We start from the raw sequence: 27,004 nt of genomic DNA, 5'->3' as shown, positions 1-27,004 counted from the left end.
TTGTAGGACCCAAGTTTATTAGACATTTTGTCCTTGTTTTGATGTATACTATGACCTCCCAAATTACTGGATACTTTTTTTAACACCGTCAGTCGTTTCAGCTTGTTTCGGCTGCAAGTTGTAATTGCATCCATCTTTTCTTGGGTCTTCCTAGGTTTCGTCTTCCTTGTGGTTTATAATTTAAAGTTGCCTTGGGTATTCTATTCTCTGTCATCCTATTTACATGCTGTTTTCAATTTGTGTCCTATATTCTATTATAGTATTGTTCAGTTCTTCAATATTTCATTGATGTCTAATTTTTTTTATTGTGTATTCTATCAATTGTTTGGTATCCTGCTATGGGTCTAAGGAAATCAATTTCAGTTATTTGTATTCTTGCTGTATGTTGGGCCGATATTGTCCATGTTTCGAAACCATAGGTAGGCCTACTGCCATTGTCTTATATAGTTTTATTATTGAGTCCTTTCTGGCCTTGTTTTTTAGTACCTGTTCCTTTTAACGTACCTGTCATATAGCTAAACTTATTTAGTTTATTATTAATGTCTATTTAATTTGTAAATGTCATTCCGCAACCAAGAAAGTTAAATTTTGACACCTGTTCGATAGTTCTATTTTCTAAGATTATTTTAGCCGAACTGGAGGGGGGCCTGAAAATCACAGGTCTGATCGCATCTCGAACCCGGATCACCTGCGTGATATGTTGAAGATTTGACAATTTAGTCACCGCAGACAATGTCAACGGTACTACGTCTTGTTACATTCTTTTGTTGGCCTGAAATTACTGAATGATGAATTAAATTTAGCCTTATGACAGCATGAAAATTTCCCAGTTTTTTTATTCGAATTGGTCGAAGAAAAACACCAGGCAAAAATCAAGTAGGCAACTGGCCCCAACCAGGATTTAAACCCGTGTCTATTACTTTCTTATTCAGACACGCTAAACAGCAACTCCATAGCGGTGAAGACAATACTGCTTAGCGAAAAAAAAAAGTTTGATTATGCATACAAAAAGTGTAGAGATTTCCGATTCACAGTGCAGATTTGCAACAAATTTCACAGTCTATATTTGTTTCAGAATACAAATGCAGTACAACCTGATAAATAATCATTGCTCTAAAATGCAGCTCTGTATTTCAACCAAAGAGTTCTGCTATCCTTAACCTCTACTTTTAATCAGTGTCTTATAGTACAAGTAACATTAATGTGTTAAACTTTGAATTCATTTTTGAGTTCCAATAAATCAAGTATATTCAAATGAAAAAAACAAGCAAATGTTCAGTCTCTAGACTTATTTTAATGTAAAATACTGAAGTATTTCATTTGAATTAATGTGTTACTTTGTCCATAAGCCGCTCTTGCACGCTTCGCGGTGAGGGAAGTGCCAGCAGCAGGCACACACCTTGCCTCTGTTGATGTCAGGAGCAATTACTGCCAATTTCCTGCCCCCTGACATCACATATCTATCATAAGCCTGGGTCGGGTTATGACACAGTAGCGTGTGTAAGAAACCTCTTATTATACACCACACCATGCCGTATTATGCACTGCTTTTATACGGAATTTATATAACACAAATAACATCCTTTTAGAAGGTGACAGAGATTATTTTTAAACCAAATTATTTATTCATGAAACTGTCCAGGTATATATTAAATCACAATGGAACCTTCCGAAATTATCCTACTGAAACTCATCTTGAAATGTGGTGGTGGTGGTGGTGGTGGTGGTGGTGATGGTGGTGGTAGTGATGATGATGATGATGATGATGATGATGATGATGATGATGATGATGAATTTAGGGGGTGGATGCTGATGACCTAAAAATCTACTTAAAATGATCACTAAAATGCTCTTAAACTAATGTAAAAATGACATAAAATTAAAAGAAAATGACATTTAAATATTATTCACCGTATCGCACAACAACTTCTTAAAAATCAGTCACCTTGTTTCAATGACTGCCCTGTAAATCTCTGAGAGAGGAGGCAATTTCCTGGAATTTGACTAAGATAAAGAAAATCAACATGCAACGAAATGATGGTTTTTTAAGGGAAAATTATACTTTTTAATGAGGGTTTACAACGTGTTTCTATCAGGGATGATCCATGTCAGTGCTTTCATTCTCCGTCTCCTATTTCCACGCTTCAATTTGTTACCAGATCTTCCAGATGAGGTAGTGTGAATGATAAAACAAATGTGGGCGCAACGTGCATTCTTGCAATCTTTGTGTTAAAAATACCGTCTACAACAGTAGACATCTCTACCGGACCATATTGAGGACACAACGTCCAGTCTAGGACACTGTGAAAGTTTTCCCCTCTTTCAAAAATAAATTCTAAAGACGCCCTGGTACCGACAAAAGAAGAGTAGCGGTCAAAGCCTTCACATAAACTGAGCTGTTGTCAAGCATTTTATATTACTTCCGTTATGGGAGGTGAAGCCTTCAGTGGAATGAGGGATGGACTTCAGAGTCTGTTCCAAACTATAAAACTTAAACTTCACTGTTATTTACTTATTTAGTAAGTAATTGCTACTGTCTATTTGCTTAGAAAATGATTTAACAGACCTATCGGTAAAGAAGAAATAAATTCATTCCAAATGATCTAAAAGTTCTTCAAAGTATTAAAAATGACCAAAAATTGCCGAAAAAATATAAAAATGACCTATTAGTTCAAAAATGTCAAAAAATGCAATAAAAGAAATTAATTTTTTACGTTGATATTAATATAGAAAGGATTTCTACATTAACACGCATCGTCCTAATGTGAAAAATAAGAAGATAACTTTTCATCAACATCGGCCCCCTAATAATGATGATGATGATGATGCTAGAGAAAGGAAAACGACTACAAAGTACGACAGCTCAAGTACTTGCAATATGATTTCGGGTTGCGGAAAATAAATTATGCGAGCTCAAAGCAAGGACGCCACTTATCTCACTGTCTGTTGCCATTCCTCTAAGCATCTATAAACTTTTCTTTTACTTGGTTATTTACTTGGTTTTGAAGGGGAAAAGCCTAAAGATAAAAGTAACCTAATAATTAATACATCTTAAGGGGGGGGCGAGAAATGCCGCTAAACACGAACCGAATTCAGGGCAGAGTATTTTTAATGTGTCAAAAGAATACAATGTTACGATAATTTCAACATCTGATGTAAGTTGCTTAGCAATTACATCACACTATTCTGACGTCACTTACCAACGGATCATATTCTTGTACTGATACGGTGTTTGCTAAATTCATGCATCAGCTCAAAATAGTATTGTTAATTAGACTATTGAACAGGTATCAAATAAAAATTATCTGGATTAGAATACAAAATATATAGACTAGTAATAGAAACAGAAAAATACAGTAACAAGAAACTAGATAAATTTCAAATGGTTTGTGAACGTTAAAAATAATTTGAAAAAAATAAGGCAAGGAAAGAAGGATTACACTTTTATAAGTGAATGGCTATGGCAGCTTTACTACATGGGAGAGAAAAATGGGTGCCGATAAAATACCCGTAATGCAAACAAGAATACAGAGCACAGAAATGAGATTTTTAATAGGAATAAAGGGTCGCACAAGACTGGAACACATGAAAAATGAAGACATACGATGAGAATTAGAAATACTATGCTCTTCTTCTTCTTTCTCCCCCTTCCCTTAGATTAATCTCTCCCTTTTAGGTTCATTTACACGACCTGTCGGGAGAGGAATTAATCTATGAATCACATAGGCTACATACTTTTTTGACCACACAAGGAGGGCCTCCCCGGACGAGGGATCAGCTCAATACCAGGGCCACCTCCGATACAACACAAACATTTAAGACATTATACAGCATTCACCCATACATATGAAAGTATTAAGGGAAGGATCGCCTTCCATGGCCGAACTTTCAAGAGGTACAATCTCGGCATTTGCCTGGAAATAACTGAGGAAACCATGAAAAACCTCAGTTAGGATTACCGGCCCCTGGGATCGAACCCCGGACCTCTAGAATGCAAGGTCAGCCCTCAACCACGCCGCTAGCCCGCTCGGTAAATACTATGCTCAATAAACCAAAAAGTTCGAGATCGAACAAAAGTGTGATTTAAAAAACAAACGACGGACTCCGTTGCAGTCAATAAAGAACACAACCAAAAAGACAGACGCATACTTTTCAACCATCATCGTACGCGAGATACAAGTGGCTTACAGGGTGTGCAGTGAAGAACAAAATGTGCTGTTGTGTGTGAATTATCACAGTCTAATATATACAGTCACGAAGCTCAATACGTAGTAAATATACATCCATAGATAGTTGCTAACCACTAGGATCGCTACTGTCGCCTCATTACAGACAATGCGAAATAGTATCTGCACAGTCTATTGTTTCTAGCACCCTCAAAACTCAAGCTTCGTGACTGTATAATATACTAGACTGTGGTATTATGACGGGAAACATAATTTTATTATGCGGAGAATAGAACTCATCTACAGAAAGGGCATCTGATTTTGTAAAAATATGTAGTAAAAAATATCTTCCGATAAATATTTTAACGTTGATTGATGTAATTATACTAATAGTGTATCTACTGACCGTTAATATTGTGATTTCTGTAAATATGACAGAGAGTGAGCTAATGTTAAATTATGCGTATACGTGTCTATTTGTTAGAGATATGTGTAAACCATGAAATCATATATCATATAATTTGAAGTGATGCCTTATTGGTGTTATTTACGAGGTTCCAACCAATTTTCGGACTGCTGACTTTACACTGACTACTATTTATTTTAAGGGGAGAGGATGGTATTTTTTTTAACTTTTTTCCTATTTGGTGTAAAATATTAATTTTTTTGTATGTAGAGAGCTCATAGCTGTGGCAACTCAACCAAATATAAATATTTTGAAAAAAAAATTATTTGGGGGCCCAAATTTGAAAAAAAAAAATGTACTCAATGCAGGATTGTACTAAAACCGAAATATCTAAACCGTTTTTAAAGATAGATTCAAACATATTTGCAATGTATTTGCAAAAGCATGTTCTACAAACTGTCTAACAGAATTTTGATATTAGTCCCTACGTTTGTAAAATAAACAATTAAAATTTAATAACAATCTTCTGATTTTCGTTCTTGCAAACAAACGGACATATTTTTAAAATGAAATCAATTAACAAAATTCTGTTACAGAGAAAAGTTTCCTAATAGTCTAAAGAATGTGTGTTCTAAATTTCATGCATGTATCTTTAATAGTTCAGAAATTATATCCATTTTTTCTGGCAATAAAGCAAAAAAAAAAAAATAAAAAATAAAGTTACTGGAAGCCGATAAAAGCGGGTGTGTGATTTAAAAATCCATAGCGCAGGAAGTTTAAAAATGACGTCTCAACATCCGATAAGGGCACAAATACCCACAAAATGTTATGCAATGCATTCCACACATATCAAAGGGTATTTTAAAGAAAAAGAAATTTTTGGAAATTTAATTTACCGGAGACAACAATTAAAGTGGGCGAGTGATTTAAAAATCCATAACGCAGGAAGTTTAAAAATGGCGACTCAACATCCGATAAGGGCACAAATACCCAAAAAATGTTACCCTATGCATTCCACACATATCACAGAGTATTTTAAAGAATTTGATTTTTTATTTATTCATTTTTCACCAAAAAATACCATCCTCTCCCCTTAGGACTATATGTTTGCAATACGTTTCCTCATACATGAAAGACAACTTGAGTAGCTTCCCCTGCTTAAAATTTCATGGTAAGCCACTGAACAGTAGTTGTCCAACTTAAGAGAAGTTTGCTGTATTACTTTCCCGGTATGGAAGGAAAATTTTCACTTTCAACTGGAACTGTGATATGCGAGGCGTTAATCATAGCAAACATGTTCTTAAAAGTAACAACGCAACGTTGGCTGCTCGTAACATTATTCCACAGTCTGTTCCATTTGTAGCAACTCTCTTATAACCAACTCCGGAGCCACGAAGCGTGTCTAATGACCACCGCGGAGAACTCTACTACAGACCAGATCGCTCCAACTTGAGGGCTGCCGTGCCCACACTGTACCCGGCCGGCTTCCAGGCCCCTGCTATTTATCCCGAACACTCACCTCATTATTCATCTCCGATAACATTACACGTCGTCGCAGCAGGAGGAGAAGAGGAGCACTGTGTCACTCTGTTGTGCTACTGGCTGGGACTAACATATTCAGTATTGTACCAAACATAAGTTGTCTCTTTATTTAATAAGCAGGACCCGAAAGTTCATATATTTGGATACTAGCCGTACCCGTGCGCTCCGCTACACCCGTTAGTAATAAATATAAAGTAATTACATAATTAAAATAGGACATTTGATCCAGGGAACATTCGTGTTTGATAGAAGGATAAATCGTTCAATATGTTACTTAATTTAAATTGTATTTAAAATATTAAAATGCGATCATTTTGATCCAGAGACCACTCATTTGGTGCAATGACAATTCCTTTAACATGTTTCTTAATTGTTATTACCAATTATTTTTGGAAAAGCGAAAATTAACAGAAAAATTTTGACTACAGATTTATTATGTTTATATTATATTATATTATGAAAAAGTGTGTTGATAACGGATGTACTCGAATTAGAAAGTTTTTAATTTGTTGTGGGAGCTCTTGAATCTCAGGAGGAACAACTTTTACAACAGAGCAACATAATCTGCTTGGCTCATTACCAAATTTTTTTGCATTGCATTTATTGCATATGTATTTTATGTATTTTAACACGATTCAATTGAGCATAGTTAAAATTTGAATTATAAAATAATGGATTGCTAAGCTAACATACTATTACTGATACTAAATCAATACACACTCGTTGTTCGTTAATTCTCTGAGATAAAATGAATATGTTCATAAACATTATTATAAGAAATACAGGAAATGAATATACAGAATAACCTATCAAGTTTTCTGTGCATAAGAAGCTATTTCAATCTTACCTGTCCTCAATTCACTCACAAGTTACTGTAATAACATAGCATTATGTCCATCCAGGGAAACTACACTTTCCAATGATGAAATAATAATTAATTATACAAATCGGTTAATTTAGCTTCCGATATTACTTCATACAAACACAGAAACATTCTCTGTAGGCTATGTTTCACAGCTTTCGATTGTTGTGTCCAAGGCCCCTTATAGACGAAGTCATTTGTTTTTTATTTCAATACACCGCCTTAGATGGCAGTTATTTTAATTTTAAAACTCATTTATCTCATTAAATATCAGTTCTATCAAACTTTTTCAGAGAATAAAACTTATCAGAAATCCTTTTTAAAGAAACTTTTGTTATGTAACATATTTCACAAAAATCAATAATAAGCGAGATATTTCGATTTATTTAATTCAGGCCCTCTTATAAGCTCCCTTTTAAATAACGTATTTTGAATGCCGTATAGCCTATAATCTAAGTTACAACGAACTTAATTTATATTCCAATTTGCATCGAAATCGGTTCAGCCATTATCGCGTGAAAAGGTAACAAACATACAGACAGACATACAAACAAAAATTTCAAAAAAGCGATTTTCGGTTTCAGGGTGGTTAATTATATATATTAGGACCAATTATTTTTGGAAAATCGAAAATTACCAGAAAAATTTCAGCTACAGATTTATTATTAGTATAGATTTCTTCCTTAAGGATGTAATTATATTTAGATTAGATTTAGATTTATTTAATAATAACATATACATAAAAACGGTCGACCTGGTTGGCGAGTTGGTATAGCGCTGGCCTTCTATGCCTAAGGTTGCGGGTTCGATCCCGGGCCAGGTCGATGGCATTTAAGTGTGCTTAAATGCAACAGGCTCATGTCAGTAAATTTACTGGCATGTAAAAGAACTCCTGCGGGACAAAATTCCGGCACATCCGGCGACGCTGATATAACCTCTGCAGTTGCGAGCGTCGTTAAATAAAACATAACATTTAACATAAAAACGTTAAATTAAAGTACCACGAAAGAGCAAAGTTCGTGTTCGGGGACAGTTCCGTTACATAAATATACGACAAAATACTTAAGAAAAAAGGTCACATAAATATGATAATAAAGTTAGTAATAATAATAATACTAGTAATAACTGAGTGAGAAAAGAGACGATGTTGAGATTGGTGGATTAATTTTAAATTATTATTCGTACCGTAAAGTGGGGTGACTTTGAACGCTGAGGTGACTTTGAACGATGAGGTGACTTTGAACAGTAATTTAGCTCCTTTCTAAATTAAATTCTGTACCCAATTGCGAAAAAACTGTTTAAGTTGTCATTAAATTAGTTCAGTTTTTTCGAAATAGGGTACAGCATTTTATTTAGAAGGGTGCTAAATTACTGTTCAAAGTCACCTCGGCGTTCAAAGTCACCCCACTCTACGGTAGTATAATTAGTACAGGTCATGTTGATATAGTAACCCAGATAAGATAGAAAAAATATACTTAGGATAGAAATAAACTTGTTTTACAATACCTTATTTTATTTCAAGGAGTGCAGTTCGGTGTTCAAAGGAGCCACCGAACTGCACTCCTTGAAATTAAATAAGGTATACATAATATAATTACAAAAAAATCTATCATATATTTTTTTTAATTCTGGATCTGAAAATTTCATTGCTTAAAGTAGTCAATTCTAGATGAAATTTTATTATCGAATTATACAGACGTGGACCATAACTTGTACTGTGTAGTAAAGCAGCAGATGTGAAACATTTAGGTTCAACTAAATTAAGAATTTCATTTCGTCTTGTATTATGATCATGTGGCTGAGCTACAAATTTCATTCTATTTTTATGATAGAATTTCATTAAAGAGTATTTATAAATTTGGTCAATTCTAAAAACATTGAATTCGGAATGGATCAGTCGCCTTTTCAAACGAATTTTGATTATACGTTTTTGCAACATAATTAGAGGAAAAAGAGCAGTTTTTGTAATGCCTCCCCATTCAGTTATACCATATTGGATAACAGATTCAACTATAGCCAAATAAACCAACGTAATAGAGGAGTAGGTAAGTAATGGCGGAGGTTTACAAATTTGTAAATTGTTTTAAGGATCCTGTGACATATATTTGGATATTTCTTCCTGAAGGATATAATTATATGCTTACACACTATCAACAGTGAATTTTTTTTTGTATTTTTATACAAATGCATAATATGTTCAAAACTACTTTAAAACCTATAATACCTAAAGAATATACAGAGTGTAAGGGGTATAAGTGCCGTCCTTTTCACAGTCGTCGGGGACGATCTACAGGATCAAAAAATGTCCATACAATATAGGGTCAAAGCTTGATAGTTTTCCCAGAAAAAATATTTCTTCTGTTATTTTATTCGCGTTATACTGCTTATATCGTTAGAAAAATTACGAACACAATTACATGAGTAGGTAAGATATCTAGCAAAGAGTTAATATTAGTTTAAATACATATTTGTTTGTTCTATTAAGTTTTCGTGAAATTAAATAAAATTGCATGCTTAAATTTGTTAATATTCTGGCGTCAGAGACTTGGCAACGTGTTCAGCAGGCAGTACTCTGCACAGACGTACGTACATGTCAGCTGAGTTCAAGCTCCCTGTCCTCAGGTATACTTCCGAGCGGATGATAGTTCGGTACCAGGATTCGATAAACAACTTACAATGTCATTCACAGTTTAGGAATATCATATGTTATTAATTTATGGAGAAAGTAGTCGTAATTCAAGTGAGGCAAGAAGATGTACAGTAAATGTTTTCCGCAATGAAAGTTACCTAATCAGCGAACTTTTGTAGCGGTTTCTCAACGATTATTAGAAACTAGGAGTCTCTTACCTTGTTTCAAAAATCACACGAACAGAAATTTCTTAAAAAAAATGGTACTGATTTATGCAAGCGGGAGAGATTAAAATGTTGCATTTAAAAAAAAAGTTCGTGTGATTTTGTGCCGTAAAACATTGTTTATTTTTTAGACGTACAATTAAAAAATGAACCAATATCGCCCAAATTGTTAAATAAAATGGAAATTTATCATAAAGTTCTATTAATGAGATGGAAAGTTTGTATTTGCTGTTCGTTTTAAGTAGCCTAAACAACAGTTGTTCTGGTCAGCCTCTGTATTAGAACAGAGCATCTGTTTTGTATCGGTATGTCTGTATCCGCTTGAGCTCTACTGTGTATTTGAAAAACTCCCTCCTCCCCATCCAGCAACGTTGCCAAACGCCTAATATTGTAAGCTTTAATGATTGCAATTAGAAAAAAATTGTGAGGAAATTTTTCTTCCTTATGACATGAACACTCATCAGTTAAAGTAATGGCACTTATACCCCATTACACCCTGTATACAGAGTGGAAGTGAAATAGTCTAGCAGATTTTCAAAGCGAATAGTTCATGTAAGCGCTCTGTCACCCCAACAGGCGATCAAAACTCACTCGTTTCTCTTGCGAGCACATCTAGAATAGATTTTTCATAAATGGAGACGTTAAGCTATGTATTTCAAACGCGGTAATAAATGAATACCATTGTTGCAATCAGTGCTGTGTATTTAAACTAGACTCTGACTCAACTAATGTATTTTCAACATGAATTTTATTCAGCGTTCAGCTGTTGAAAACCTTCAGTTTCCATTCATCGGAGAAATGTGAAATTAAATATTTAGGACGAACCATTTCAAGTCTAAATGTAAAGCAGACTATAAACATGCTATGGGACAAGGGAGGCTTTTGGAATTAGCAATGCTTTCAGTGGGAAAAGATTTTATCACGAACATTTCCAATTTCAACCACAAAGTCATCGATAAGTTCGCTCACAGAAAAGAAAGTAAAATTGACTTTCTTTCCAAGTAACACTAAGTGTTTGTAAGAGACATATTTAATTTTCATTCTTCAGTACACTTTTTTAACACCTAGTGTACATATCACTAAATGCCTCCGATTGAGGTTACGGCTGATATGTACAGTACATCTGCAGGGTGAATCACAAGTCTGGAATCATATAAATATGTTCCATATGCTTGATTTTCGTTTACTATAGGTGTTACCAGTATATGTAAGACCAAATGCTCTACCAGTGACACATTCGATTCTAGCCCTCAGCTAACACAAAAGCCGCCATTTTGGATGCAACTTTGAAATTTTAAATGGAAATGGGATCATGTAGGTACTCAAAATCATGTGAAATTTTCTGGAAAAAAAAAAACGGTGCAATCTGTTTTGAGATGTCTCTAATCGTTTTCAAGTTATTTAAAAATAACTGTAATAATGACACAAACATTAGTTACTGCATCTACAGATATTTTGTAACATGGTACAGTACAAAGGAGGCTTTGAAAAAGGTATTTTTATGCAATTCTGGTAATTAACGTTTCCTGCTTTATTGTTGTGTGTTGTAGATGGCTTGTGTTCATGTAACTGATTTCAGATTTTGATTAATGTTTATGATATTGGTGACTGAGACGGTGATGAATCATGGTATGCAAATTTCCAATCCGGCATTTGCCTTTGTGTCCGAGGGAAACCATGAAAAACCCCCGTCAGACTGGCCGGCCAGGGGGTTCCCGGGACCTCCCGGATACGTTTCATAAACGCTACCGTTTGGGCCAACTTGTTCGATACCGTACTAACTCTATGGTTCTGCCATACTTGTATCGCAATATACAGTACTATAAATAAATACGTATTTCACTGTGTTAATGTTAAACTATGTTGTTACTTTAACTTAATTGGCTAGTTTCGATGTGGTATGCATCATCTTCTAACTCCTAGAATCTATAAGTCACATGATGATGAACACTACATCGAAACTAGTCGATTAAGGTAAACTAACAACATAGTTGAACATTCACATAGTGAAGTATTTTTTTTATTTAAGTAACTTACCAGTTCTTAAGAAAGACGTTTAATATAGGTAAGTACAGTATTATTTAGTATATTGTTTATGCGACTTTAGATAACAGCTGATACTGTAGTCTACAATGCTACATAATTATGTTTCATTCGCAATTTAATTATAAGAAGAAATGTCCTTGACCATATTTCACCTCGTTGGCTACTATTCGGGTTTTACCTCTTTCCCTCAAAGCCCAGGCCTCACAACCATAAGTTAGTACCGGTCTTGCCAATGTTTTATAAGCTTTAATCGTCGTATGTTTCTGCACTAGTAAGGATTTAAACACTTTATTGATGACTGCCATTGCTCGGTTATAATTTAAAATTTTAGCAGATATGTCTATTTCATTTTCATAACTGACATGGTATCCTAAATATTTATCAACAGTAATCTCACTAGAGGCTTTGATTTATCTAGAGAAAATCAAAACTCGAGTGGGATTTAATTGACTATTACACGATTAGAAGAAAGTATATAAAGATTAGAAGCAACGAAGTACTCCAATACAATAAAATATTAATTGACTTACGAAAATACAAAACTGTCTTCAAATTTGTACCATCTCAACATCATAAATATTACGCTAGTAGATGGCAGTAGTGTGTTATTATTAGCTATTTTCTTGGTATCAGTTGTGCCAACTATGGAATCTTCATTGAACTCTGTGGAAGGTTACTGGTCAAGAAGGCTTTGTTGATTCAGTTTCATTTTTATTAAAACAGTTGCATTCCACTTCAATTATCCCGATCTCAGTAATCAACGTCACTTGACAGATGATTTTCAAAAAATCTTAGTATAAAGCAATCTCGGATACGTGACTATCAATAATATCATATAGCAGAAGCTATAACATAACCTAAATAATATAAACGAGTGTTAGAAAAGTTTTAATTAGAGGTGATGAAATAAACAAGGAACGTTTCAATTAGCGATGATGAAATAAAAAAATAAACATGAATAATTTTAAAAGAAACAATTATTGAAAGTAAAATTTTCAAATTTGAATATTTTGGTGGTTGGTGGTTCAGTTGATGTTATATTGGACGTGTGCGTAAAAGAAGTGACCTCGTTGATGTACATGGTGTATCCCTCAACTTATTCAGGATTTCCGAATGGTGCTCTTCATTTATTTGTAAATAGGGTTTCAGGGAAGATGCATAGCTATGACCAGTGATCTTTATTAATTCTTGTTCCTGAATGCCAATACGAGTCACATTTGAAAGTGCTGTGCATCGACTGGAGTGGTTTGTAATTTTCTGTTTTTTGACGTCCAGACCAGTGCAGTTTGAAATGTAGCAAACAAAGAAACAAATGCTAGGGTAGTGATAAAAATAAACAAATGCTAGGGACGCGATAAAATTAAACAAATGCTAGGGACGCGATAAAATTAAACAAATGCTAGTGACGCGATAAAATTGTGCGATAAGCAGCCATGATTGGTTGAAAGACGTCCTTTCGTATCGTTTTATTGGTCAAAAGTAGTGTGACGTAGTAAAAGCGTAATAGTCATTAATAATAATAATAATAATAATAATAATAATAATAATAATAATAATAATAACACGATTATAGAAATTTAAAATGTAAATATATAAGCGTACAACCTGAATTTACACACTCATTAAAGGATCATATAACACCAATGGTAACGGTCGTGACAACCACGGTCATAGGCCTACATATCAGAATCGCCACCAATACCACTGCCACACCACTCAACATTATCGTATTTTAAAGTTCAGACGAGGTGTTCCTAATAAAGAGGTCACTCAATGCATGAACAGAGAGCACGGAACATGAAAGCCAGTTTCAGAATGATTCGATTTCCTCGCACTCTTCTGCGCGGTTGATGACAGAGTAATTACGAGGAGAAAATTGATTCGGATACACAGGAGGAACTAAATGGAAGTGCTGATAGGCCCGCCTCAGCGATTGTCAGAGTGATAGGGGGGAAAAACACCGGTAGAAACAGTGACATATGACCTCCTATTCAATGCATTCACAAAAACATAGAATGGTTTACATGATCACGTGCGAGTAAAAACATGTCATCTTGAAATATTAAAGTAGGCCTACACCTGCCCGCCTTCTTGTTTCCGCACGATTGCATAACTCTTCATATACAGGATTTGGTCTACAAGACATTTCACATAATCCGTGGTAAGAATAAACATGAGTATATAGTAGCCTATATACTGGACTTTTTTAGTATATACTCTTGTTAGTAAGAATAAAAACATTTGAGTACCTACTCACTTTTGATTACATACTCATAACATGGAAGCATAGTAGAATATACTCAAGTGTCCATCTTGTACAGAATATATACTCATGCTTGATAAGAATAAAAGCTAGTATATTCTCATATTTATAAGTTCGTTCTCATGTTATTCTGAGTATGGTTTGTAGCAGGCTCAATTCTCAATAGGCCTATTTGTCGATTTGTGTTCAGTTTAAAGTTAAATAAAAAAAAGGCAAAATTTATGAACGATGTAGTACCTCATGGAAAAATATAGAAAAAGACGTGAACTTCAGAAGCCTTTAACGCTTCACAAAAGTGAATGTGAAAAAAGATTAAACACGTATTTGTTATTCATAAAAAACATAACCTATAAAAATATGAATGGCTATCAAATTATAAGATTAGATTGTATTGTTAAATATAATTAACAATTATAGTTTATTTTGTAAAATTTGAATTGAAAAATGCAATTAATTATAACTTTAAATTCTATATATAACTCGCTATAATAAAAAAAATAGAATTAGCATAACTGGAATTCTAGAAATGGACTGTAATCTCTATCCAACATCCCGTAATGACGATTTCCCAGTACTATTGTCTTGTTTCCTGTTTATTAACGTCACTTATCTGATTCACTCTTTCATGTTTATTTATTTATTCATTTATTTATTTACTTATTTATTTGTTTATTTAATTAATTTATTTTATTATTTTATTTATTTATAAAAGCAAAACACAAACAACTACAGCATGCGGATAGCACGTGAAAGTCTATAAAAAATAAACTGAGCATCACGGTGCAATGTGGTCAATGAGGATAGGTAACACGAGTACATACTAACTTTTAAACGATCAAGAAGGCTGTAGAGATGAGTATATATTCCCGTTAGGTCTTACGAATATGAGTATGTTCTAGTGATTACGAGTATATAATCACAGGAAGTGCTCATACTCAAAAGTGTAAACCTTGTAAAAGTACTTAAGCTTTATTCTTACTACCCATTGTCTATTGACACACTGTCATACAGTATACAACCATTTCACTTACTGACATTTGGCATACTCCGTTTCGCATACATATTTTTACATACACAATTTCACCTACATATATTTCATATATCATTTTTATATGAAGAGTCCACTACAAAGAGGTAGAATGTCGTAAATTTGTGAAAAATGAGATGATGGTTCATTTCTATAGATCAAAGGGAGTAGAATGCAATACACTTTGTTGCACTGCAAGAAAGATGATAGTTCCAGATCTACATCGTGTTGGGGAATTGGTTTACAACACAAAAAGGGGGAATGTCAAAGTTTAAATTTAATTTCCTGCAAAATGAAATAAATACGACATTCCCCCTTCTTGCAGTGGACCCTTCATATCTATTTGTTGCCATTACCGTGGTGATATATCGATGGCTGAGCACCAGACTGTTCTAAGTCCAACATTTTATAAGACAGAATTCTGTGTTTTATTGTGTTCCAGTACTTCTCTCATTTATATTTGTTACTGTTGCTCCCAGGTATTTGAAATTTTCCACCTTTTCAAAGGATAAATTTTCAATTTTTATATTTCCATTTCGTACAATATTCTCGTCACGAGACACAATCATATACTTTGTCGTCCACACCTGTGAAGTAACGGTCAGCGCGTCTGGCCGCGAAACCAGGTGGCCCGGGTTCGAATCCCGGTCGGGGGAAGTTTCCTGGTTGAGGTTTTTTCCGGGGTTTTCCCTCAACCCAATACGAGCAAATGCTGGGGAACTTTCGGTGCTGGACCCTGGATTCATTTCACCGGCATTATCACCTTCATTTCATTCAGACGCTAAATAACCGAGATGTTGATACAGCGTCGTAAAATAACCCAATAAAAAAATATATATACTTTGTCTTTTCGGGATTTACTTCCAAACATTTCTTTCCTTGCTTCAAGTAAAATTCCCGTATTTTCTCTAATCGTTTGTGGATTTTCTCCTGACATATTCACGTCATCCGCATAGCCCAGCAGCTGATGTAACCCGTTCATTAAAGAAAAATAATATGTCAGTAGCAGAGATTGACAAAATTGCACTGCAAGACAACTCGGTCTTAAATAGACAAATAAGAGGAAAAGTCACTGCAAACTAGTCGGTTTCAATGCAACCTTGTTATTGGTTACTTAAACACAGAGTTAACAAGCTTCACAAAAAATAAAGTGGTGAAGAGTAGCTGATGACGGTGAACATATTGCTTGGCTTGATGGGATGTTATGAGCAGCAGAAGTCAGGCATGGCACAGCTCCGGCCGCAACAGAGAAATAAAGTGCAGTCAAGGATGGAATTCCCATTAATCCCGTGGCTAGTAGGCAACAGCGGCTCTTAACGACAGAAATTAATGTCTGTATCTGTTAATTAAATAGGCTGGCTTCTTGGCAGGCAAATTGCTTTTAAGCTTCCCCTTTTTTCTTAATACCGTTATTTCGTACATAGGACGGATAGAATCCGGCTTGAAGAGAATAATTCGAAGATCAGAATAGGAAAACGTTATGATGAACGCGGAGTTTAAGGCGCAGTTTCGACGCTGCATGAAACCAAAGTTGTGACTCGTATTTTATAGAACGTGAATGTTACGTTTTAATTTAACTTTCTGTATTAGGCCTACTAGTATTTCAATCGAATTCTGCGATGTTTTGTCCGAATTCAGGCTTACAGTGTGCACACTGGAGACATATGAAAACAATGTACTGCATAATATGTATGTATGTATGTATGTATTGTACGTATGTAAGCATGCTTGGACAATGCAAGTATGTAGAAAATAAAGAACAGCGATGTACGTGTTTATATACTGGGTGTTCAGTTCAAAGTGTGTCATGGCTCGCTGTATGCCGTCATGTGGATAGCCGATGAGCCTAGAGAATTCAATCTTCCTACACTTCCGCAGAGGTGTATAACCTATGAGGTAGAGAAGTTGCCTAGCAAGTACGGCGTTCATTCTGAAGAGTACCTACCGATACGTACGGTAACGCCGGTAGTGGCAGGAATGTGAACTGTTTGGAAATACGTACTGTCGGGATATGTGGAGTGGGGTTAAGACGATTACTTACGTATTTGTCGACATTAACTTCGACGGTCAAAATGGACACGGAGCATTTGATTTGTGTTGTGGAATGTTACCGTACGCAACCGATGATAAAAAATACCCTGCGTACGACTTGCCGGCGCAAAACACAGTTCGAAAGAGGTTATGGTAGCACACAGACCGTACAGACCGCCATCTGTTGCTACGAAGTTCAAGTTATACCGTACACGTTCTCAAGTTCAGATTGAAGAACGCCTTAAATAATAGGCAACTTCTCTAACATATAAGCTGAAACTCGCTTCAAATCGGTGACCCAACAACAGTGACGTCATGACACACTTTGAAATGAACACCCAATACAGGCTTAACCGTGGGTTATTCTTTGAAATAATTCAAACAAAGAAGTTTCATACAATTTTGCTCGCTTTTGCTTCCTTTTCCAGATAAAAATAGTTTTATATGAAAGATTTCAAAAGCGTGTTCTGGGGAAACCATTGATTTATTTCCCAATGTGCTTAGTCAATTTAAGAGCGCAGTGTATTATGATAATAGATGACAGAAAGAATTTTAGTTTTGTCCTTTAAATGTGCATAAATTTCATCCGAACTAATGTAACTTTTCGTTTTGCAAAGAAAGTTTTTGGAATCAAATTTTTGTACACTTAATACAATGCTCTCTTAAATTGACTAAGCATTCGTTAATTCATTCATAGTGTTCTGCCTAAGGGCAGGACTTTCACTTCAAACCCAACATTCTCAGTCTCTCCTATTTTCTGCCTTCATCGACTCCGCATATGATCAAAAAATATTAATATCGTCTATTATTTGATATAATCTTCTGCCCGAACTTTTCTCCCGTTCACCATTCCTTCCAGTGCATCCGTCAGTAGGCAGTTTCTTCTCAGCTAGTGACCCAGACAATTTCTTTTTCTCTTTGTGATCAGTTTCAGCATTATCCTTTCTTCACCTACTCTATCCAACACAACTTAATCTCTTAATCTATCTATCCAGTTCACACGCTCCATCTTTTTTCATATCCACATTTCAAATGCTTCTAGTTGTTTCTATTCACTTCGTAATGTCAATGTTTCTGGCACATACAATGCTACACTCCACACAAAGCACTTCGCTAGTCTCTTCCTTAGTTCCTGTTTTAGAGATCCGCAGAAGATGCTCCTTATGTTTGCAGTTTTTTTTTGGGAAAGGTAAATGCGGTAGTTTTCAGTTGCTTTCCACACACCACTCTCTCTTTCGCGTCTTAAAAGATCCAAGGAGACCCCAGTGTGGAGGTGAGAAGAGTGGATTTGGCTCATTAGGCCTACCAGTATTAACAGCAAGGGTTAAATATCACTGACTAAGCATATTGGGAATTAAATCAATATATTTCCCAAAACACAGTAAGAAATGTTTCATATAAAACAGTTTATCTGGAAAAGGAAGCAAAAACGAGGAAAATTGTATGACACTTTTTTGTTTGTAACATCTCAAAGAATAACCCTTTGAAATTGATTATATTACTTACAGATCATCCTGTATCAAGAAACGAAATGTGCTTATACACGCCCTTAGAATTTCCTTCCTGAAAAAGGTTTGCGCTCCCCGAGCCGGCTCAAGCTCATGAGCGAAATGCAGGTATTAGCTGCGCTCTGTATAAGGGTGGACTGGAAGAAGGGGTGATCTCGTACAAAATGTACACAAATGTAAGTGCTATTACGAGTGTTCATGAAATGAATTCCCGTTCAGTCTTTGCAAAACTATCTTGGACTAATATTAATTAACAAAAAAATATTTATTTCACAGAAATAATAGAAATTCTATAGCTACTTAAATGTACAATACCATTTTGTTATATTTTTATTTATCAGTACATGAAAACGAGGTTTTATGCTGTTGGCAGCTGAAAGGAACAGTAGCCTACTGATCGTAATGAAACATCAGTTACAGATGTTCGATACCTGCCTTATTAAAGTTGATTATAGAAAACAGTTGCTCACAAATACGAATGTTGAGCCAAACATAGCAATCATTTTCACAGCCAGCCTGTGTGGTCGTGGATATTATTGCTAATGTTTAGCCTTGTAAAACTCAATTAGGCTAGTAGTATTATTCAAACGATCTTTAGCCCTTAGGTCACAATGAAGATCAATAAGTTCGAGATGTAAATCGTTAAATGTTATGTTTTATTTAACGACGCTCGCAACTGCCGAGGTTACATCAGCGTCGCTCGTGTGCAGGAATTTTGTCCCGCAGGAGTTCTTTTACATGCCAGTAAATCTACTGACATCAGCCTGTCGCATTTAAGCACACTTAAATGCAATTGACCTGGCCCGGAATCGAACCCGCAACCTCGGGCATAGAAGTAATTAAGAAAGTACCTCTGATAAGACAATGTATTTCAAATTCATAAAAAATAAATACCGACTGTACCTACCTCGGGTAATAATGCAGCTTTCAAGTCCTGAACCTTTTTTAAATGCGATCTTCAGCAACAAAACAATCGTAATATATCTTTATGTCTGGACTCGTAATGACGCATTATATTATGTTTCTTTCTACCTTTCAAAATGTTGTGGCAGATAAGGCACTGAATATTTACTCCAGCAGCTATGAAAAAATAAGCATTTTCCCATGCAACATTGAAAGAATTTGCCTGATGATCACTTTTGCGTCTTTTAGATTCCTCCATACTGTACTTTAGCAGTAGGTAAGCAACGTGAAACAGTTACTTAGAATAGGCCTACACACTGCATCCACTAGATAGCTGAGTGGTCGTTTCCCTCTCCTCTACCGATAGCAAGTCTATGTCATTCTGACGTATTTTCCTGTCCGTTTCAGCGAGCGGTAAACACGGCTCTCCCGCTCCGAAGGAGCGCGCGCGCTCGTTGAGCGCTGTTTGTGCAGGTATGCTCTAAGCGGCACTTACCGTATTTGTCAGTGTATAAGACTCTCCGTAGTATAAGATGAATACCAATTATTAAAGCCGTTTCCCGGGAAAAAATTAAACTGAAAGATAAAATTGAAAGATAAAAAAATTATGACATTCAATAATAATTCAATAGCCTTCCAACAACCAGTAAATTCACTGATCATCAGACCTTCTCCATCACTAAATCTACAACGTTTTGATTTATACTTTGTCTATGCAATTATAAATATGTAAGCAATTACTTAAACAGCACTAAAAGTGATATTATAGCCTATAATATAGACTAGTAATTTTATTATTTTCAGCATCTTTTTTTTTTTTAACTTTTGTTCTTCAGCATGCATATCTGCTACTGCCATCGTTCCCCAGTGAGGCAACGGAAAAGAAGGTAATAAAGACAGTGGCAATATATATTACGTCCCATAATATTTTGGTCACTCCCATATTATTATTGTTGTTATTATTATTATTATTATTATTATTATTATTATTATTACTATTACTATTATTATTATACAAGAGGAACTAAATATGTTTTCAAATTTCAATTTTTTCCTTTGCTATTTAACGACACTGTATCAACTACTGTGTTATTTAGCATTGATGGAATTAGTGATAGCGAGATGAGGCCGAGGATTCGCAAGAGATTACCTGACATTTGCCTTATGGTTGGGAAAAATCTCGGAAAAACCCAACCAGGTAATGAGCCCAAGCGTGAATCGAACCCGCGCCCTAGAGGAACTCCGGAACAGTAGGCAAACGCGCTACTGCCTGAACTACGCCGGTGGCCTAAATTTAAATTTTAATATGATATAAACCCAAAGGAAGAAAACCAGGAAGACTGAGGACGGTAAAATAATGTCTATAGGCCTACTTACTGATACAGAAAAAATTCTACGCATACCGACAACTATATCGATGGCTGAGAACCAGACTGTTCTAAATTCAACTTTTTATAAGAAAGAAATCTGTGTTTCATTGTGTTCCAGTTCTTTTCTGTATATATGAATCGAACAAAATTGTAAATATTTCTCTCCATAAGGTTGCTATGAAGCTATTCCAAATTGTTTCACAAAGCTTTGAATGTCATGAGCTTAAAATAGCCCTCCTGGGGGGGGGGGGATAAAATGAACTTGGAACAGTCTGGTTCTGGAACATCGATATGCTACTCCTTTTTCTGACTTGACAAATGAAAGAAAGGCTAGAAGGAAGAAGAAATACTTAAAAGGTACACTGAAGGTATACCGACACGCGTGCTTGCAAGAGAAATTTTGACTGAGAGGAAGGGTGTATGTGAACTCCAAGCCTGTTGTCCACTTCTCCCACTTGGATTTTCGCCGTTCAAGTTCTGCCTTACTTCCTTTAAACATTCCTTTTATCCGACTTACGCACTAGACATATCATAAATGCGGACTTCCCCAGCCATGGAATCAGCATGACGCAGGACCACCGCTGAGATATCACAGAACAATCACAAAACAACGGACAAACACCCAGTTCTCTGGACGAAAGATAAATTTCTTCCATTGCCCACACCGGGAATCGAACTTTCAATCTGTTTGGAACACGCTATCTACATAGCCATAACTGAGAACTTATTTGATATAGACTGAGTACAAAAGAATTGTCGTAGTTTCGTTTTGCTATAAATAAAGCATGCAAATAAGTAACGTACTTGTAATAAGCTTAAAAGATTAAATCGAAATGCTCCTTGCGTCAATTCTGAAGCTCTCACTGCAGAAGAAAAACACGGGGAAGTCTAAAAGACAATGTTTAATTAGGAATGCCTAGGGTCTCGTTACGTAACAAGTTGCAAAGAAGAGAAGAAATATAACAGCAATGAGAAAGACGCTTGTATATTATTAACCCTATAATAGTGCATTTTATAGAACTATAGTAGTAAGCTATTACATTACCTTAATGAGCTGGTTATGTATATCCTTTCGAGAGTTTAATATTCTAAATGTTTACAATTATCTTAAATTGCATACGCTTTGTAACACAGGAACGGCGTCGCCTAAAAAATCGATCCAATTAGCTTGAAATAGGGAGCCGGCTTAGCTGACAATCATCAAACAGGAATTCTTTCAAAATGGTCTCTGTTCGGAAGATTTTAACAAGAATAAATGTTGGTTTTAAAAGATTTTAAACGTTTTTATGGTAGTGCTTATTTAAATAACACGAAGCTTTACATGTGTTAAAACTCAGATGGAAACTACGGAGTTTCACAAGTCAAATTTCATGTTCAGTCGGTTTCATTTTATTACAAAGCCGGTAGTAGGCGGTAGGTTTCGCTATAATAAAGATATGTCCCGCAGCACCAAGCACAGGGATTATATTGAAGGAGGGGTAGGAGGACTATGTTTATGTCGATGTAGATTTTTTTACTCTGACGTGAAAAACTAGAGAAGAGAAACGATTATGGATAAAAAAAAAATATTAAATCTAAATATGTAACCCCTCCCCCCTTGCGTACGCCCCTGGCACCAACAGTCGACAGAAGAAATACTTTTCAGCAGACTTGCCAGCGAATCAGGATTGCTGTTCCAGCGTTCGCGGGTGCTCGATTACACTGACCTCTAGCGTTTTAAAGTGGCATTATACGCCAACGGTGCGCATGCGCGCAGAAAAACAGACAGGGGAAATTCGCTCAGTGTCAATTCTTTATAATTCCTATTCGCTGGTTACACTGTTTACAAAATGTAAGTACAGTGGAAGCTCTTAAGTTCGACAGAAATCAAGTTCGACATCCTATAGTTCGACTGGTTACGTAAGAGAATTAGAAACGTCCCTATACGGGCACTAAGAAATGAGTTTGCCATTTGATTGGGAATTGATTCTGTGTCTTGTAGTGATACTTTTGTTAAAGGAAAACATAATATTTTATTGATTAGGTCATCCATATTTATCACTGATTTTTAATTAATGAACCCTTCTTTTTCTATTTGAGAATTGTGCTATTTGTGAGACGGAACTGTCGAAACCCACTGTGGTACTAGAAGCGCATATACAGACGTGGACAAATTATTAGACTAAATGAATTATATGTGCAACAAAGCTGTACTTATCAGCAAAAATAATGAACAAAAATGTATTTTTCACAGGAATAATGAACAGAAAATTGAGTCTTGAGGTTACTAATATTTTGTGAACATTCCCTTATTCTTTATTAACACGTTGATTTTGTCAGGGATGCTGGAAACCAAAGTTTGACACTTTCTTTGAATATCAGCATCTTTAGCCAGATATCAGACAGTGCTTAAATGAGTCCATGTTTTGTTGTAAGCCTCTTTTTTTCACTTTCTTCTTCAGTATAGTTCACAGATTTTCATGTCCGGTTTTCTTGCAGGCCATGGGAGAACAGACTGTTGAATATATTCTGCAGTGGATAATTAAAACACCAGTAGTACCAACACAGAAAGACAAAATATACTTAACCATTGGAAAAATATACCAGAAGATGTAAACAATCATATTTACAGCAATAGAGACTCTGTCTACTATATTGATACTTGATATGACGAATTATATTATGTTTCCAAGAAAAACTTTTTAGTCTAATAATTTGTTCACGTCTGTACAAGTCTCGGGGACGGCAGGAAATGCAAGTACAGTACTGTATTCGTTGATGGATAACCAATAAGAATTTGTATTCATTTCACCTGCCACGCACACTACCCTTATTGGACTGAACTTTCAATTCTGTTTTGTCGAACTTAGGAGAGTCCGCTGCATATTAAGTAAACATTCAATTTACCATTCATTTGTCCATTCGCTTTTTTCTTCATTACTTACTTAGGCACACTATAAACTACGGAGATTCAAAGTAAGTAATACAAGGTAACCTGAACGTGAAAACCAAGAATTTTTTTAGAGGTGAAATTTCGATTAGGGTGAAGACAGTCAAATATCCGATAAACGTCATAAAGAAACTGCGGAAAACTATGAAAACTTTGTAGATCGCGCAATATAACCAAAACATCTTAAACAATATCAGCAGGTTCACTGCATGTGCGCGTGTGTGGGCATAAAAAAGGCGCGGATAACCAAGTTTTATGTTCTTTCCCTTCGGAAACTAGCCTAAAAGAAGTGGTACAGAAGTCTGTAAAACAAGAAAACTGGAGCGAAAATTTAAAAGCCCACCAAAGTGGCTCGCATCTTGCCTTTCCGGGCATCTTCCACAAGCTTCCGCTTTACAGCGGTTTTACTGTAATCTCCATGCACTCTAAACCCCAGAGTTCCAGTACTTACCTTGCTCAGTGCTGAGACAACGTTCCCACATATTGCAGCGTGTAATTGTCGGCAGGCGAGATATCATGGCGGGACCCGCAAGCAGTCCTCCAGTATCACGCATGCGGGGAGGAGCCCCCCCGTCGCTTAATGCAGTTACAACGCCAAGCGTCGAGGAAGACTGCTTCTCTACGTCGCTGCTGCGTTTTGCTTGAAAATCGTGTTATAATCTGTACCTCTAAAGGTATAACATTATTTGCATTGCCTCACGTTTCCAGTACAGAAGCATTAAACAGGTGCGTTGCTGTATATTATTAGGCAACACTTGAACCAGAAAATGCTGAAAGTCAGTTCGATGTAAATCACTGTTAAAACTCACATTTTACTTCATCTATTTATCATTATTTACTCACGTATTTTTACTTATTCGTTTCATCAACTGTAGACTTATTTATTTAAAGATTTATTATACAAGGTGTCTGTCGACCTAGTTGGCGCAATTGGTATACCGCTGGCCTTCTATGCCCGAGGTTGCGGGTTCAATCCCGGACCAGGTCGATGACATTTAAGTGTACTTAACTGCGACAGGCTCATATCAGTAGATTTGCTGGCATGTCAAACAACTCCTGCGGGACAAAATTCCGGCACACCGGCGACGCTGATATAACCTCGGCACTTGCGAGCGGCGTTAAATAAAACATAACATTAACATTATACAAGGTGTTTCAAAAGTAACGCACAATTACAAAACACTCTAAACAAGACTTACAAGCACAAAGCGAATTTCTAACTTAAAACTCTTACCTATCAAAAAGTTTTAATTTTATTTATTCAACTACAGACTAGTGTGCGGTAAAATAATATCTACAACAACTTCTACATAGCACAGACAAGCAAGTCATTTCAAACACGTTACAAAGAACACATCACAGCCATAACAAAATTACAAAACACTTCCACATATACAGAATACATCGCAAATGCTAACCACACCTACAGAGACATCAACACAGACATGGAAATTCTACACATCCAACCAAAAAGCCAGAAACTAAACACACTAGAGCAATACGAAATATGCAACCACAAACAAAAACACATCCAAATGAAATTCTCAAAATACAACTCAAATTCAGAATACACACACTCTTTGACTCCATATTACACTACACAAACACACCCCCACAGGAAACAAAACAAAAGGCGCCAAGACCAGCAACAACCACTTCTGAAGAAGGCCAATAGCAGGCCGAAACACGTTAACAGTAAAATTTAACACGCAAAAGATATAATACATATTCCGATGATTATTAAATATTACTTTAATATAATTGGTGGTATATAATTTAATGTGGTAAGAATGGAAAATGAACTCAAAGGGTGCTATTCATAGACATTTCGCAGCACGCGCTACGAGCGTGCTAAACTAGCCCCAGCTATCCACTGGTTACTTGTACAGAATTCAAATCATATCCTATCGCTAACACTGGTTTATGAATACGAAAAACGCTGATCATCCACTGGAAGCCCGCGCTAAGAATGTCTATGAATACGGCCCTAATTCGTTACCAAACGTCATTTCCAAAGCTCGGAACTTGGGGACTTGTGTCTTTGAACGTGGCTAAGCGACCGGACTTCAATGTCAACAAACTCCCGCTTCCAGCACGGAGTACTGTCAGGTCTGCTATAAAGGTGGTTCCTGGCTGGAACAACATACAGTATTGATAATATTATGATAGGTTGAAACACGTAATTTTATAGCATATATATATATATATATATATATATATATAAACATGCAAAATATATCAATATACAGTTCTGCTCTGTACATTTCATTACAGTGTATGACTACATGCATTCGAAGATTTTCGAACCCATAAATTCTTCGTCTGTTAGTTAAACATGATTTGAAACGAATAAAACTTATTTCCACGTCACATGAAGTGACGGGAGCAAACTTTAATTTTTTTATTTTATTTATTTTAACTAGCTACCTAGTGAGTACAAATTGCATTTATAAAATAAAAATGTTTCTAGCCACTACCGTAAGAGCCAGGCTCGTGTACGGTGTGGTCTTAGTCAATACTATAACATAAAATTTACGAGGACAGTTTACTAAATACAGTAAGTAACTTAATTCAAACCAATAAATACAACACAAGAGCAAGAATAGAGAAGAAAGAGAAAAAGAGAGAAAAATGCACATTTAATATAAATTGACAATCCGACAGAAGCAAGTGATATTCAATAAAAACATGAATATAGTCGATAGAAATAAAAGGTAAAAAAAAGTACATTTGTTACTATTATATAATATCATGGATAATTTTACAAATTTCTTTTTTAAAAGTTTCAATTTTAAAAAATTTCAAATTTGGAAAATGGTTTGAAATTTTATTATAAAGTCTTGGGCCTAAATAAAATACTGAATATTTTCACTGTCACTGTTTCCTGTTCGATTTTCAGCAGATCTCGTATCTGAGAAAGATAAGTATATCCTAAATTTTTCTCGCAAATAGTTTTCAATTAGTGTATCACTCCTAGGGAAGATCCCTCTACGACTTGATCCATGGTTATGGACAAATTTTCCATCAATTTAAAGGACTGCAATGTCTTTCAATGAATGCCCGTTTCCAGCTCTAGTTTATGTGTGGCACAACTTACA

Source organism: Periplaneta americana, chromosome 7 (assembly GCF_040183065.1).
Source record: "Periplaneta americana isolate PAMFEO1 chromosome 7, P.americana_PAMFEO1_priV1, whole genome shotgun sequence".
Taxonomy (NCBI): domain Eukaryota; kingdom Metazoa; phylum Arthropoda; class Insecta; order Blattodea; family Blattidae; genus Periplaneta; species Periplaneta americana.
The sequence above is the reverse complement of the archived record's forward strand: the minus strand, read 5'-3'. Positions refer to the sequence as shown.